The sequence below is a fragment of the Triturus cristatus genome, chromosome 4_2 (assembly GCF_964204655.1).
Source record: "Triturus cristatus chromosome 4_2, aTriCri1.1, whole genome shotgun sequence".
NCBI classification, from domain to species: Eukaryota; Metazoa; Chordata; class Amphibia; order Caudata; family Salamandridae; genus Triturus; species Triturus cristatus.
In genome coordinates this window covers 935200143-935218278 of record NC_140586.1, presented here as the reverse complement: position 1 = coordinate 935218278, position 18136 = coordinate 935200143, and the positions used below count along the sequence as shown (strand labels likewise).

Here is an 18136-nt window from a genome sequence, read left to right as displayed (position 1 = left end):
CTGTCTGTCCATTATGGTCAGCTAGCTACCATTGCCTCTTGCCCCTCTGTTCTCTGTTGTCCATGTGCATGGTCCTGTCCCCTCCCTCTTGCTTTCTATGGATTGTTGTGCTGCACTCCCGTCCTGCATGCCCTGTGTGGTGTATTGTGCTGCTGCAAACCCTGATGCCTGCCCTGCAGGGTCAGTTTGGTGCACCTCTCCATGTCTCTCCTGTCCTCTGTTATCCAAGTCCATGTCCCTATCCATTTCCTTCCATGATCCAATGTACCATACTTGCGAACATTTTGAACTTGGTAAGAGGGAGATTTTGAAAAAAAACTGGGGTATTGATTTTCCCCTTTGAGTTACATTGAAAAAGAGGATATTGTAGACAGGAGACAGATCAAATAAAGCCCATTTGAGCTTAAAAACATTGGACGTTTCCTGGCTGTATCGGGTCTGTTGGCATGTATGGTTGTACTACCATTGCCTCTTCCTTCTGCCCACAATGGTCTATTACATTGCCACAGCCTTGAAGGAGGGTAGATTTTGTATCACAGGGGGCCCCTGGCCCGTTCTGTCCACACCTGAAGTATGAGACCCTTGTCCTTGCCCTGCCAGCCGCATTTGTAGGCCGTATTAAATTGACCAGCGGGTCCTGTGTTGCTTTATAATTATCCTGAGACATCCTTACCACTCAGCCAGCATAAAACCCCTGTGTAGGCCCTTCTGTTCAATATGTAGGCCTCTTTGTTAAATTGACCATAGCTCTGCAATTTTAGTGTATAGCAGTCTGAAGGCAGGTCTGCGAGGCCTTCTGCTCCAAACTAGTAGCCCCCACCCTACCCGAGTGCTCCGTGCTCGGTATCAAAGTTCAACATCCCCCTGAAGCTGTCGACATACAGTAGGCTGCATCCTGGACTGGTACTTGCTTCCTGGGCAGGTTTCCCGCTTTTAAGGAAGTGGCAACCGCAGAGCGTCAAGTTAGGAGAACTGAGGAGATTTTATACATGAATATATTGAATTCCTGTACAATACCCATTATTTTCTGCTTGCTCTATGGAACTTACGATAAGCGATTGGCCTGAGAGACTGACCTTTTCACCCAGTCCATTGTCAGCATGAAGTGGGTAAATGACGAAATGTCTGGTAAAATCTGCAGACGAAGCTTTTGGGTAGCATACGTAGGTAGATGTAGCGTGCAAAGGAGCCCACAAAATGATATAAAAAGGGAGCACCCACAGATATCGACGGACAACCTCGCCGTCTGTATGTAGGTTAACAGGCTGTGCAGGTTTTCCCCAAGAACTGGGAGCTCTTGTCTTCCTTTGCTTAAAATGTCTTGCTCTGCTTTGCTTGAAGTATCTTATTCTATTTTACCTATATGAAATGTCATGTTATGTTTAACCATTGTTCTCTTTACTTTTGCATTTAAAAGATGTTGTATTGTAATTGCAGGAATGCTTGCTCTAAGAGTAAATGTGAGTGTCCCTAGGTAACATTTTCCTTGGTGTAACTTGTTTCTCATGATGCATTTATAGATGTGTTTTCTCTCTCTCTCTGTCAGTCCATTAATTGAGATACAGAGAATATCATGACAGCTGTATGATTATCTGGATTCTGTATTTTGTACTTTATGTCTCTATTCTGCGGTTTCTTTGAAGTTGCATCTTCTCATTAAACTGCCATTGTATTCTGCCTCCAATTCCATGTCTCATATGTCTGTTTTCTTCATTTTTGGAGCAAGCGTTCCTAGGCACCCCGGCTCAAATTAAGGTGCCCCTTTTGTCCCTGACTCACTCTCCTGCTCAGTTCTGTGGTGGCTCCCGGGGCTCTGGGGACCGCCCCTAGCTTCCTTGACCCGTAATAGATCTTCCCTCCAACAGCCTCTCTTGCAAGTCCTGTATTGTTGGTTTGTTGCCCCTGCCCCCCTTTCCACTGCCCTCCATAGTCTGTTGTGCTTCCACGGCCCTTCCTGCCTGCTCAGTGTGGTTAAATTGTTGCCTTTGCACCCTCCTACCTGCCTTCAATTTTCAGAGTCCGTGCCCCTGGCCTCTGCCTCTCAACAGTATCCTAATGAACAACTAGATTGCTAACATTCTATATTTATTACAAAAGTGTGGAACGCCTGACATCATCTTAATGTAATCAAAACTGTAATACCTAGAGCATTCCTTTAGAAATTACATATATGAGAGGGTCTTATTGGCTTCAAAATTATGGTTAGTGCTCTAAAAGACTAAAATAAGGACATATTTTCTGAGTTTTCAAATAGCGACAAAGCACTTTTAAATTATTTGTTATCTTTATGTTTTTTTATCTAGTTGACAACTTGATTAAATGTTGCACTTAGGGGAGAGTATGTGGTGTTACTTCCAGAACTGCAGACTTTGCAACTGGGGAACCAGGTTGAAGTTTCTGCTTCAGCTCGACATTCTGTGATTCTGGTCAAATCACTTAGTCTCCCCATGTCTACAACCAAAATGAATTTGTTCTTGTGTGATGTAACCAATGCTCATGTAAAGCACTCCAATACCTGACAAGTCTGCACTATATAACACTGCAAAAACACAAAATAATAAGTGTTTTGCACACTTCTGTCATTGGGCTATATTTGGGCTATATCTGGGTGATTTTGGGCTACATTTGGGCTCTTTTGTCTCCGGTGGCCATCTTGGGGGATTTATTTGTTATGAAGTTTCCTAATTTCCTCATGTACTGCAGTCTCCTCAGTCGGAAATGCTTTCAGTTTTTTACTTTGATTCCATCATGAAGGTATTCAGATATGTCACACATTTGCCATAAATTCTGAATGTTAGCACTCTAGTTGCTCATTAGATCACTGTAGTAAAACTACTGTTCACCATGGAAGTCTGCTCCTGGTATTAAAAGTGCATGTTTCAGTCTGCATGTCAGAATTTTTTAATGAAATAGAAGAGGATTTGAGAAGTCACTCAAAATGTGCCCTCATTTTCTTTCTTCAGCATTAATCATAATTTCTATGGCAAAATGAACCCCCTCATTGTGTTCCTTTTTAAATTAAATGTTTTAAGTGTTACCAGTTTATTCCAATCAAGATGGCTTCAGGTGTGCCATACTTTTGTCATAATGAAGACAGTAAGTGCTCTAGTTGTTTTTAAGAACATTCTTGGACATTCTGTCATTGGGCTATACTTGGGCTACATCTGGGTGATATTTGGGCTACATTTGGGCTCTTTTGTCTCTGGTGGCCATCTTGGGAGACTTATTTGTTATGAAGTTTCCTAATTTCCTCATTTACTGCAGTCTCCTCAGTAGGAAATACTTTCAGTTTTTTACTTTGATTTCATCAAGAAGGCATTCAAATGTGTCACACATTTGCCATAAAATCAGAATGTTAGCACTCTTTTTGCTCATTAGATCACTGTAGTAAAGCTACTGCTCACCAGGGAAAACTGCTGCTGGTATTGAAAGTGCATGTTTCAGTCTGCATGTCAGAATTTTTTAATGAAATAGAAGAGGATTTGAGAAGTCACTCAAAATGTGCCCTAATTTTTCTTTCTGCAGCACTAATCATACTTTTTATGGAAAAATGAACCCCCTCATTTTGTTCCTTTTTAAATTAAATGTTTTAAGAGTTACCACTTTAATCCATGCAAGATGGCTTCAGATGTGCCATACATTTATCATAAGTAGGACGGTTAGCGCTCTAGTAGTTCTTTGGAACACTCTGGAAAGCTGCAGTAGAACACAAAGGAATCAACTGACAGTCTCTGCCCTTGTTGGATGTACATGTTTTACTGAGAATGTCAGACTTCATTCTCACATGACTGAGAAAGATAATGTGAATTTACAGAAAATAAGCTCTCAGTTTAGCTTATAGATCACCTTCCAAACCTCTGTGGTAAAAGCATGAGAAAATATTTTTCTCTCAATCATGATATCCCAGCAGAAGGCTTTTTCACATGGTGAAATCACCTTAGAACATACCACAATTCCTAAAATGAGTATGGTACCATCAACAAATGATTTATAATGTAACTAAAGTCTTAAAACCTTCTATTAACTGCAATGCTTTTTAATGAGGTGCTATCATGTATATTGGTCCCAAGATGGCTGCCAACACTTCTTGGATGAAGTGCTGACAGCCAATCAGATCTCAGGATGAGATGTGTGGTTAGGCTCCGCCCACATATATATATTGATTTAAATGCTATTTTCTCAGGAACTACTGAACAGATTTACACCAGACCTACAAAAGGCACTTCCTTGACCTGAGGACTACCTCTCTGCCAAATTTCAACTAACTCTGTTCAGCCGTTCGGGCTGTAGCTGTGTCTAAAGGTCCTATGGAAAAATGCATGGGAAAAACGCGTTTTGGGACCCCCCTTTTTTCTCAGCCCCCGCTTCACGAATCCCCCCGAGACTTTCAGGGTAGGAGCGGAGCGTAGCGCCCCACCTATTTTGAAAATTTCGCGAGGATTCATCGACCGGCGCCAAAGTTATTCCAAATAGAATGTTGCGGATTTCCTATGGAAACAGGGTCCTAACTATAACTATCTACTGGCGACCGCCAGTAGATAATATACATATATATATATGTATATATATGTATATATATATATATTCACTGAAAAAACCATAGGTTTCACACATGTTATAGTTAGCTGGACATTTTACTGATAAAAAACCAATGAAATTCCCCCGTTATAGTTACTGTAGGCAACTATAACTCACGCGACCGTAATCCTCTGCTGATGCTAATACTGTATTTAGACACTTATTTGCCCATGTCTTCTTCCATTAAATTTTAGCTATACATATATTACAAATATTTTTTTTTCATAAAGACACATGTCATCAGCAGAGGATTACGGTCGCGTGAGTTATAGTTGCCTACAGTAACTATAACGGGGGAATTTCATTGTTTTTTTATCAGTAAAATGTCCAGCTAACTATAACATGTGTGAAACCTATGGTTTTTTCAGTGAATTTGCAAGGTTTTTTAAATGCTAATTCCTAACTATAACGTGTGTGAAACCTATGGTTTTTTCAGTGAATTTGTACGTTTTTTTAAATGCTAAGTTACTTTACGCCATTTGTGGCGTGCGCGCCCACTTAACGCAGTTCGTTCCGTGTGCGCACAGTGAGCACGCGGTGCGCTTCGCGCACCGCGTGCCCACGTTACGCTAGATGGGCGATGAACGCACGATGCGCTTCGCGCACTGTGCGCACATGGAGGACATATGATGAGCATCGTTGTGACAGGTAAAATATATGTTTTGTTAAACTCTATTAAGCCATGCACAAAAGGTGACCTTCGGGCACCTTTTGCACACGGGGTGGGGAGAATGTGGATATTGTTTTTTTTTTTATTATTATTTCTAACCGTACGCGTACGGTAAGCGTAATCGGCGAAATTTTCAAAAAAATTAAAATTGCCTGTTTTCACTTGGGGGATCGTTGGGGACTCCCTCGACATGGCTAGGTGCTTGGGAGCTGTGTAAACAGCCCCTTTACATGTTTTTGCACTTGGTTTTTGAACCCCCTGTCAGAGTGCGAGAGAGAAAATGGCGGCCGCCGCTTCCTGGTTTCGACCGATTCGAATGTTTACTAAGGTCTAAGGGCCAATCAGAATCGCGCTCGCGCACGCCACCGTACGCGTACGGTAAGCGCACCGTAAGCGCACCGTGCGCTGGCTCAGATATATATATTGATTTAAAGGCTATTTTCTCAGAATCTACTGAACAGATTTACACCAAACCTACAAAAGGCACTTCCTTGACCTGAGGACTACCTCTCTGCCAAATTTCAAGTAATTCTGTTCAGCCGTTCGGGCTGTAGCTGTGTCTAAAGGTCCTATGGAAAAATGCATGGGAAAAACGCGTTTTGGGACCCCCCTTTTATCTCAGCCCCCGCTTGACGAATCCCCCCGAGACTTTCAGGGTAGGAGCGGAGCGTAGGGCCCCACCTATTTTGAAAAATTCGCGAGGATTCGTCAACCGGCGCCAAAGTTATTCAAAATAGAATGTTGCGGATTTCCTATGGAAACGTGGTCCTAACTATAACTACCTACTGGCGACCGCCAGTAGGTAATATATATATATATATATATATATATATATATATATATATATATATATATATATATATATATATATATATATATATATATATATATATCCACGAAGAAAAGTTGCTCCTTCCGGAATCGCTGGGACCCAAGAGAGGTAGTGCACACACCGGCGGAGCACGCCGGTAACAACAATATCCAGATACGAAAGTTAGTGGAACGTGCGCTCTCAGTGAGACACAGACAGCCAGCAGGGTGGTATAGTCCGAGTGTTTAATTCACACAACGCGTTTCGGTACAGAACCTTGATCACGTGTGAAATGAGCAAATACAGACAGCCATTTATAAAGCATTTAGAGAAGTATTCAAACAGGTTATGATAATCAACAAAGGACTACAAGGCAGTGACTATGGCGGCCATCTTGGAACGGGGAGATTATCAACACTCGGACTATACCACACTGCTGGCTGTCTGTGTCTCACTGAGAGCGCACGTTCCACTAACTTTCGTATCTGGATATATATATATATATATATATATATATTTATTTATCTATTTTTATATTATATTATTGCATTTAAAAAGTATTGAAAATATTAATTTAATCTTATTTTTAAATTAGATGTATGTAAATAAATACAAATATATATTAATATGTGTTTGTTTTAATTTTTGAAAATAATTGTTACATTTTTCAAAACAATTATTAAATATATTTTATTTTGATTATTGTACTATTAATATTTAGTTTAATGAATGTTCATTATTTAAATTTATATATATATATATTTAAAAATCAATATTTAAGACCGCTATATTAGTGACAACAATATATGAAAACTTTTTTCGTAATTTTCATTATAAGTATAAGGTGTCAATATTTATAACATCGATATTTTTGACTCAATTTTTTTTTTAGTAGGTTTTTTGGTAGAAGATATTTTGTGAGTGAACCAGAAGAGATGTCTTTTACTACCATTTAAAAATTACTTTTGCATTTAGTAATTTTACATCTCTTTACATCCAACAGGAAACAAAGCTTGAATACATGAAAGGATTAAGGATAATGAAGATACTACAGTAAATCTGCAAAAACAATGATAAATTGAACTCCACTATTCAGGAAAACATCAGCGCAGTTAGAGACCAACGAACCTGAACATAAAATTACAGATCCCGGACGAAGCTATTAAGGGCAATTCACTGAATGTAAGCATCAGAGCTGTGCACCTCCACTCCACAAGACAAAGAAAAGGAACTCTAGAAAATTGAGGAAACACCACTGACAAACCACCTACTGTATAAAGAAGTATCCAGTACAAGCTTTGATCATGGGATCGGTATGATGTGTTTACAGCAGTGCTTTACTTCCTATTATGATGACTACTATTCAGTGATGTGGGTATATTGTAAACTATTTCTTGCCAAACCACAAGAAACAGAGAAAAGAACAACGGAGAGGAGCCGGACAACTCCAGTGTAGATAAGAGACAATTTCTGGTATCTAAAATTCAAATTTTTGCACCAGCCAGAAGGAATATGAATCTTTACCAGTAACTGTGTAAAACCATTATCCATTCTAAAGGCACTATCGCCCAAAAAGAAGCCTTACACACAATATAAGTGTGACAGGTATTTGGTGACCTTGAGTGTGACTGGTATTAGACGACCTTTGCACTTTATTGTTAAATCGGAAACCAAATGTGCAAAATATTGCACACATTTAGGGAGTGTGAGAAGAACACACGTGCTTTAACAGCCATGTTGGCCTTTCAGGAAACACAGTCCTGTGATGTAGACCAATATATACCCGACCCAGGAACACTAACCAATAATAAAGAATCATACACATACATCGAGAGCTTTAGTTTGTCATCGTTACTAAAGCACCCTCAGCAAACGCACACAGAAGTAAAACAATTTAATTGCTATGAATGTGCTAAGAGCTTTACTCGGTTATCTAACCTACAATGTCATCAAGAAACCCACAAAGGGGAAAAACCATTCCATTGCATTGAATGTAGGAGTAGGTTTAGTTACTCATCAGCATTAAGGAATCATCAGCAAGCACACACAGGGGAAAAAACGTTCAAATGTAGTGAATGTGGGAAGAGCTTTAGTGATTTATCAATCCTACAAAGACACCAGCAAACACACTCAGGGGAAAAACCCTACCATTGCAATGAATGTGCAAAGAGTTTTAGTTGTTTATCATACCTCCAAAGACACCAGCAAGCACACACTGGGGAAAAACCATACCATTGCAATGAATGTGCAAAGAGCTTTAGTCAGTTATCAAACCTTCAAGTACATCATCGAACACACACTGGGGAAAAACCATACCCTTGTAATGAGTGTACAAAGAGCTTTAGCTGTTTATCATCTCTCCAAATACATCATCGAACACACACTGGGGAAAAGCCATATAATTGTAGTGAATGTGCAAAGAGCTTTAGTCAGTTATCAAATCTTCAAGTACATCAGCGAAGACACACTGGGGAAAAACCATATAATTGTAAAGAATGTGCAGAGAGCTTTAGTTGTTTATCAAACCTCCAAGTACATCAACGAACACACACTGGAGAAAAACCATACAATTGCAGTGAATGTGTGAAGAGCTTTAGTCAGTTATCACACCTCCAAAGACATCATCGAACACACACTGGGGAAAAGCCATACCATTGCTATGAATGTGGATGTAGTTGTAGACATTCCTTAACATTCAGGAATTGTCAGCAAACACACACAGGGGAAAAGCCTTTCAAGTGCAGCGAATGTGGGAAGAGCTTTAGTCAATCATCAGTCCTACTCAGACATCAGCGAACACACACAGGAGAAAAACCATACCCTTGTATTGAGTGTGGAAAGAGCTTTAGTCAATTATCAGACCTACGATGTCATCAGCGAACACACACCGGGGAAAAACCATACCATTGCATTGAATGTGTGAAGAGCTTTAGTCAGTCATCAATCCTACATAGACATCAGCGAACACACATAGGGGAAAACCCATACCATTGTACTGAGTGTGGAAAGAGCTTTAGTCAGTTATCAGACTTACAATGCCATCATCGAACACACTCTGGGGAAAAACCATACAATTGCAGCGAATGTGTGAAGAGCTTTAATCGATTATCATGCTTACAAAGTCATCAGCGAACACACACTGGGGAAAAACCTTACCATTGCAGTGAATGTGGAAGTAATTTTAGTTACTCCTCAACCCTAAAGATGCATCAGAGGATGCACACAGGGGAAAAGCCATACAAGTGCACTGAATGTATGGAAACCTTCAGTCGATTGTCAAATCTACAACGCCATAAGCAAAAACACACCCTCATTGAACACACATGGAAATAATCCTAGAGATACAGCAAATTTGTCAAGAACTGAAGTACATCAACAATAATACTGAACAATCTGTGGACACACACAGGAACAAACAAGTGCAGTTAATGGAAGATGAACAAATTGATGAAATTGTAACTTTACAATTATGTGGAACATTCAAATACTAGGTAATAAAAAGTAGATGATAAAAGACCCGACTAGCAGGAAAGAAGAACATAGTTATTTGTAAAATTATGAAAGTGTCTAATCTCAGCAATTGTTAGGAAAAAAACATGAAATACCAGGAAACATATTGGGAGACTAACATAATATGGGTTAAAACAAAAGAAGTATTGTTGTTTTTCTTTAGCGAAACAAACTTATAAAGAAAAGCATGTAAGCACACCTGATCACGCTACTGGTAAAAGCAACATAATGAACAACGCTTGAACTACCAAGGGTTTTTTCAGATAAAATTAGATATTAATGATAAAACCTGTAAATCCATGAACCCAAAACAAATGTGCTCCCATGGAATGCTCAACCAAAAGACAAGCGTAGTTTCTAATATTGAGTAGTGAAAGTATACAAGTCATCCAATCAGAAGTATGGTAAAGAGGCTTTACTCCAGGGGAGAGACAAGCACCAGAAGAGCCAACTAAGGCTGACGCACAACATGCGAACTAGGCAAGCTACTGACAACATTTATCAAACAATATCCTTGGATAAAAGCTAGATATGAGCAAAGTTGTTGTTCTCTACACTAAATAATACAAACAGCCACTTACTTAGTACATGCCATTCACTCATTTGTCTCTTTAATGTTGAATGCTGTTACCACCCTGGATGTGATTTAGAGGTAGTCTGGGGTCGCCGCTGTGACCTCTAGCTTGCTCCCTGCTACTCCTGGCACTTCCTTTGCGACCCTTGGCTTCAGAGGGGGTAAAACCTTTGCCTCCTTCGAGGCCAGGGGTCGCAAAGGAAATGCCAGGAGTAGCAGGGAGCAAGCTAGAAGTCACAGCTGCGACCCCTGACTAACTCTAGAAGATGTCCATGGTTACCACTGAATATAATGATACTCATTTTACCAAATATAGATGGAAGAAAGGCTGAGTCAGTCAGACCGAGCTGTCTATGGTGTTCTGTAAGTTCATATTCCTATAAAACCAACCTTAGACAAGGCAGGAATAACACTATTATACTATAAACCCTAAAATAGCAAATTACTTTTGGGGCGAGCCAGCAACTTGGATTACTGGCAAGTAATTAAAAAAAGCACAGATTTTATCTGTTAAAATACATACTATAAGACACAGATATGTGTTTAAAATCTGATGCAATGCAAATGTATACATAAGATGTGTGAAAAGTTGAGTTTTCTGTAGCCTATATGAAGTGCTGCTTTAGAATATCAACAAGGGGTTTTGTTTTAGAGTGATCTATTATTCGTGAATTTCCATGATCTGAATCAATAAACATGTTAAGATGAAATAACATCACTGTGAAATCAATCAACTGATATGAACATCTAAAATATATATAATGACAACAACACACACGGGGTTTTTTTTGTGATTTAAGCACAATGATTTTTATATTTTCATCCAAAGTAAAAAGAGTACAAAAGAGACATAAATTTGAGCAATATATCATGAAAACAAGGGACGGAATTAAGTCCTCATTTCATCTAACAAACACATCTATTCCTGATTCGTTTGAACAGAGATAAGACTCTTTTTGAGCATATAATCTACTGTACATAACATTTGAACTGGAATTAGATGGTAAAGTCGACGTTTCGGTCTTGGGTGGTGTCAATCCGTCAGACCATCTTCAGGACTATAATTGCATAAAACAGACTCCTAAACGAACACAATGCAAATAGTTACAAATATGTAAACAATTTTGCACTAACAGATTAATGTACAAAATCTAAAACATGAACTCCAACCCGTGTGCGAGAAATGAAATTGCCAATTTAATCTAATGTTGAACAAGCTATTGCCAGTAGTTTATTTCCAAAAATTACTTTCTATAAACACCAATAATTTTAGTAAAGGACCGTGCTTACTTCGAGGTCTCAATAGTGTTCTCACGTAACTTTGATTAAAAATCGTGGAGATATTTACACTGCAAACGAAAAACAACGGAAATTTAGCATTTAATTAAAAAGTAGTGGTATTGTATCAAGGAGATAACAAATCATATCCTACCATGAAGCACTTGGCACCTGCAGTTGCCAATTCGTATTTATACGGGAGTCAATCCTGCCGTGATTTTATAGCTGTGTGATAACAAAGCCGAAAGGTATTATGCACATATTTGCCTGTATGTTTAATATATCATTTTGGCATAGCCATAATAGTGCTAGCTCTCATCGTGGAAACCTAATTATATGCTACGCTATAGGTGATATCTGCAGTCATTTAAAAATAGATTTCCTGAAAAGTATGCATGAGTTTTAATCGTCACACATGCAGCACAAAAAGGTAGATGCTGCAATTTAAGAATAGGTGCATAGCTGGTCTGCATCCCAATAGAGCATTGGAAAAAATGTCTAAAAGTAATAGACAAACAGGGAGAAAGTTTTAACGCCTTGATCATTGTGTCTAGATTTAAACAAACATAATGCACCTTGTTGCGTAGATAGTGCTAGAAGATCATAAAAATACAATGATTTAAGCGTGTAATGCTGACGAAGCGCGTCGCTAACTAACCTAGATAGTGCATGGATTATGGACGACTTACATTTCTGACGTTAGTCTTCAGAACGTAGATGGGGGTCCGCCTGAATCGAAACAGCCTAATTTGGCACTGAGCTATCATGTGCTTTTAAAGGCTAGCTGTGGCTGTAATTCAACACAGCTGAGAGCTGAAGAAATAGACAGGGTAACAGTGTTGAAACTGTGGCGGCCATCTTAAAGGAACCTGTATACATCCGATACCTCTATTATTGTTATGGAGTGCCGTTTATTAAAACAATTCCGGACATCCAAAGTTACTGATTAATCATTGTGAATTTATTACAGGATAAGGTTATCAAAAGCTGACCCATGTTGTGATTCGGTACAGCTAAAAACTGTACGAGTATTGGGATTGAATTGTGGCAGCCATTTTGAAGTGTCTAGAAAACACGTGAGGACTGTATTATTACTGCATCGTTTTTCCAATGCGTACCAGCCATTGAGACAATTCCCAGAGTTGTGACTAAATAAAATGGTAGTGTGCCACTGTGAAAAAAAGAGGGGGGGTGTTGATACTATTTTATTTTAAATTGCTGTATAGCTAAATGGTGGCTATCCACTTGATACATACTTACAAAGCCAGAAATTCAAAATAAAGTACTGAATGAGTATAAAATACTAAATATATATTGACATTTCCAAAAGAAATTTATCAAAATACATATTATTCAAATCAACCGCGTATTCCCATCAGTGAGTAATGCACAAGGTTACTTAAACATGGCTTAAAATATCCTGCCTATATACATTCTATTAACATAGGTATCCTTGACTAACATATGGTTGTCTAGATTACTGATCTAATGTACATTCAACATAGATGTTAACATTCTCTAGAAATTTTTATCGATCAAACATCAAGTTAATAGTGGTTATGTATCGCCATCATATAGGGATTAAATCATGGGCAGTGTGTATGAGACGGAAAAGCCACATTGATAGTATCTTCTTCAGACATATGAACCACCAGACATAACTAGCTTAATACACATTATAGTAGCATGAGTCTATAGAATGTGGAACTAAAGAGACGTGTTTAAAACTTGATTAGACCGTACGAACCTAGATCAGAGGTCTTATGGTTAGGAAAACATAAATGGACAACTACTCTCAAAGTATCAACAACGCAGTTTGAGTGTTATCCAGATATCAACGGCTAATACAAGCCAAAGAATGCCACTCAGTGGCTGAGTTCAGACCTTGTCTGATGTTATCAGTACGACAAATCCAGCGGTTTTCCCTCAATGTCAGTATGTGCTCAACATTGGTCTGTCGTATCGTGGGCTTTACCACTTCGATGACCCACCAGAGCATTTCTTTCTCAGTATGTTTCAATTTAATGTAGTGCTCCACTAGTGGTGCGGTCTCCACTTTGCATCTGATTCTAGATTGATGTTGTAGGATCCGTTTTTTTACCATTTGTGTGGTCTTACCTATATACTTTAAGTTGCATGGACATTGTATACAATAGACCACATTGCTGGTATTGCAATTTGAGAAGGTTTTAGCCATGTGATTCTCACCAAGGAATTCAAAAGATTTAGTGGTCCTTGTAGTAGGACATGCTGCACACTTGCCGCATTTATAATGACCAATTACTGGTGCCAGTTGACGCATATCATTGACTACATTATGGTCTGCCATATTGTAAGCATGTACAAGTCGATCTTTGAGGTTAGTACCTCTCTTGAATGCAAACAATGGTTCGTTAGTAAACTCAGGTAGTGCAGACAGAAGTGACCAATGTTTTTTTACAATTTTCTCAATAATAGAGGTATCGGATGTATACAGGTTCCTTTAAGATGGCCGCCACAGTTTCAACACTGTTACCCTGTCTATTTCTTCAGCTCTCAGCTGTGTTGAATTACAGCCACAGCTAGCCTTTAAAAGCACATGATAGCTCAGTGCCAAATTAGGCTGTTTCGATTCAGGCGGACCCCCATCTACGTTCTGAAGACTAACGTCAGAAATGTAAGTCGTCCATAATCCATGCACTATCTAGGTTAGTTAGCGACGCGCTTCGTCAGCATTACACGCTTAAATCATTGTATTTTTATGATCTTCTAGCACTATCTACGCAACAAGGTGCATTATGTTTGTTTAAATCTAGACACAATGATCAAGGCGTTAAAACTTTCTCCCTGTTTGTCTATTACTTTTAGACATTTTTTCCAATGCTCTATTGGGATGCAGACCAGCTATGCACCTATTCTTAAATTGCAGCATCTACCTTTTTGTGCTGCATGTGTGACGATTAAAACTCATGCATACTTTTCAGGAAATCTATTTTTAAATGACTGCAGATATCACCTATAGCGTAGCATATAATTAGGTTTCCACGATGAGAGCTAGCACTATTATGGCTATGCCAAAATGATATATTAAACATACAGGCAAATATGTGCATAATACCTTTCGGCTTTGTTATCACACAGCTATAAAATCACGGCAGGATTGACTCCCGTATAAATACGAATTGGCAACTGCAGGTGCCAAGTGCTTCATGGTAGGATATGATTTGTTATCTCCTTGATACAATACCACTACTTTTTAATTAAATGCTAAATTTCCGTTGTTTTTCGTTTGCAGTGTAAATATCTCCACGATTTTTAATCAAAGTTACGTGAGAACACTATTGAGACCTCGAAGTAAGCCCGGTCCTTTACTAAAATTATTGGTGTTTATAGAAAGTAATTTTTGGAAATAAACTACTGGCAATAGCTTGTTCAACATTAGATTAAATTGACAATTTCATTTCTCGCACACGGGTTGGAGTTCATGTTTTAGATTTTGTACATTAATCTGTTAGTGCAAAATTGTTTACATATTTGTAACTATTTGCATTGTGTTCGTTTAGGAGTCTGTTTTATGCAATTATTGTCCTGAAGATGGTCTGACGGATTGACACCACCCAAGACCGAAACGTCGACTTTACCATCTAATTCCAGTTCAAATGTTATGTACAGTAGATTATATGCTCAAAAAGAGTCTTATCTCTGTTCAAACGAATCAGGAATAGATGTGTTTGTTAGATGAAATGAGGACTTAATTCCGTCCCTTGTTTTCATGATATATTGCTCAAATTTATGTCTCTTTTGTACTCTTTTTACTTTGGATGAAAATATAAAAATCATTGTGCTTAAATCACAAAAAAAAACCCTGTGTGTGTTGTTGTCATTATATATATTTTAGATGTTCATATCAGTTGATTGATTTCACAGTGATGTTATTTCATCTTAACATGTTTATTGATTCAGATCATTGAAATTCACGAATAATAGATCACTCTAAAACAAAACCCCTTGTTGGCATATTTACCCTTCCGCATCTATTTGCCCAAGCCCTCAAGGGTATATTGGGTTTGACCCTTATTCAATCTCGCTTTAGAATATCATCACTGGCAGACACGTTCATGGACATGTGACATTATTAAGAAAGTGTTTTGATGCAATAGTAGAGGTAGGAGGTGCTAGACAGATGCTGATGACATAACATACAACAAATCCAAATTGAGCAGGCTGTGGGTGCCATCTGCATATGCATAACACTGAAAAACAAACAACTGGATCAGGAGGGAAAATGTCTGACACTGGCCATCCAGAAGGAGGCAGGAGCAACCCAGGGCAACCCCGGCGGTGCCTGCCGAGCCAAGGTAGATGATCAAAACAGCATTTTCATGGTTGGGAAAGTACCTGAGAGCATACTGTGCAGATGTATTTTAACATCACTTTTTATACTGTTTTATAAAATTTCACACATTTTCAATAAGCATATTCACAGTTTGAGGCAAAGAGGTAAATCAGTTTGTCCATATTCATTTGATATGGTTAATTATCAGGACTGCTTTTAGAGGTCTCTAATTTGCAAGGCCAGCATCTAAAGTTCTTGATTACATATTACTTTTGTTACATATCATCCAAAAACTAATAATAGTGTGTTGTCTTACCTTACTCTGGCATAATGTGGTTGCCTTTACATAGACCCAAAAATAAAATTAATGTTTTTTTTGGATCTCACACAGGTAGAACAGTATCGCCTTAAATTCATGAAGCTGCTCACTGTAAGATGGCGAGGGATCATTAATGATAGTAACAAAGCTGCAGCTGTGTGAAAGCCAGGCCGAGCACAAAGCAAACAGATGCATTTACATCTTTCGGGAAAGTTTGTAGAGGGCAGGTGGATAATACACTCATATTTTGAAATTATTTTTCAACCTAGGAAATCAGAAAAAAGAAACTGATCTCATTAAAATATGATGCAGATTGAACCAATCCTGTCACTGATAATAGGGATCTAGAAATTAGTCTATTTCCTTTTTTGAATGGGTAAACCAAAGATCCTTAAAACCTTTTTATTTTTCTGCCACTGGTTATCATGAAAATAGTTGGTATGTTTATAAAGCTGGTTACCTGTCGTGTTTGCAATGGCAGGAGTTTACTGAGAATTGATTTGTTCCCCCTAGGCTGAGGGCACTGGAGATTAGTCTCATATTAGTAATCCAATATCAATTCCAGTCCACACAAATCACGATGTTCCACTAAGTTTTTTTTACTCCAAAAGCAGTTCTCCAAACAATGTTGTCCAACATGCCGCAGCCGACACGTGTTTCGTCCACCTGGACTTTTTCAAGGCTATAGGTATCGTAATATATCCAAAATAGATGTGAGGTCTTTCATAAAATATACAGTTTGTAAAACGTGAAACCAAGGTTCCATCTGTCTGAGACCTCACACATTCATATGGCCCAATGCTGGGCTGACAGAGAAATAGTCCGCAGAGATACATTGTGTCTGCTTCCGTAGTATTAAAATATATCGAGGGACGGCACACCCCTGATAAACGTGCTGGTCTGTAGGTTTCACTCTCCGTGTACCTTCGAGTTGATATTGGACTACTAAGATGAGACTTATCTAACGTTTGGGTAATATGTGTTGGAGGGCAATTTGTGTTTTTGAGATTGGGCACACACTTGGTTCTCAAAAGAAGGGTCAGAATTGCACCAAAGGTGGCTTGGTTCATAGCACGACAGCACCACGAGGTGCACAAACTGGGCAAATATATGTCTTGACTGTTGCCAATGACTATATATAGATGTGCAGACATTGGGCCTAGCCACCAGATGCTTATTTCTGAGGGCATTGGAGATGTTTGACTAATTGAAATTGTTGGTTGATTCAGAAGACATCTGTCCTTAGCCTTCACAACAGACGTACAGAATAAAGAGGTTCACGGTTGTGACAGATAACAGGAAAAAAGAGTAGCAATTTGTACACAGCCATGCAGTCAGCTACGAGTGTCAATATATTGGTGCCCTTAAAATAAAAATGACATTTATTTTAAAAGCTAGCCTGAGAAGCTATTAATCTATATTAACTTTTCTCTTAACATCATATGTTCCGGATGTTCTATACTAATTGGCTAAAAGTATGAAGCATCGGAAACTGGAGAGGAATAGTCTAAGTTTGTGAGTTTTAGAAAAAATGTGACTTCATTAGCTTAATAATTCATGTAACCCATAAGGTGGAAGATGCTACTGGTATATATACCTTCAGGTTTCAATTAACTATTGGTTTGAAAAACTATGGAATCTTTTAGTTAGTCTGTGTACCTTTTAATGTTCGATCAAACATATATGGATTTTTAGACGTGGGATTACATTATGCTTTTGATGCAGCAGCTCCTTGCTTCCCTGCCAGTGTTTATGAATTGATTAGTTAATGTTAAAATGCATTATTCTCATTGATGGTTTCTCCTGTACTATTGCTGTATCGATTTCACGGAATATACATTCAATCCAAATAAATCTTCAGTGATTCATTCACTCATAGTGTATAAGCTCTTTGTGATTTTTTATTTATAATGCAGTGACTGCTTGAAATGTTTATCTAGGATCTACCTCATCGTCGAGGTGTGAGGGGCATGACGTAACTGTTAGTAAGTCAAACCTTAAAGTGGAGGCCACAGACACAGCTCATGGATTTCAGCCTGTTGATCGCCACTTACCCATCCTCGCTGATCAAAATAAGTGTA

At 38.6% G+C, this 18136-nt stretch overlaps 1 pseudogene across 1 annotated transcript in view; it reads left to right on the top strand.

The window, feature by feature from the left end:
• The window catches only part of LOC146838958 (uncharacterized), an 87250-nt pseudogene extending 76983 nt beyond the window's left edge, over positions 1–10267 (top strand). The window contains exon 3 of the transcript XR_014960744.1: positions 7063–10267. The product of XR_014960744.1 is annotated as an uncharacterized LOC146838958 (transcript). The remainder of the gene's footprint in view (positions 1–7062) is intronic.
• The last annotated feature ends 7869 nt before the right edge of the window (positions 10268–18136 follow it).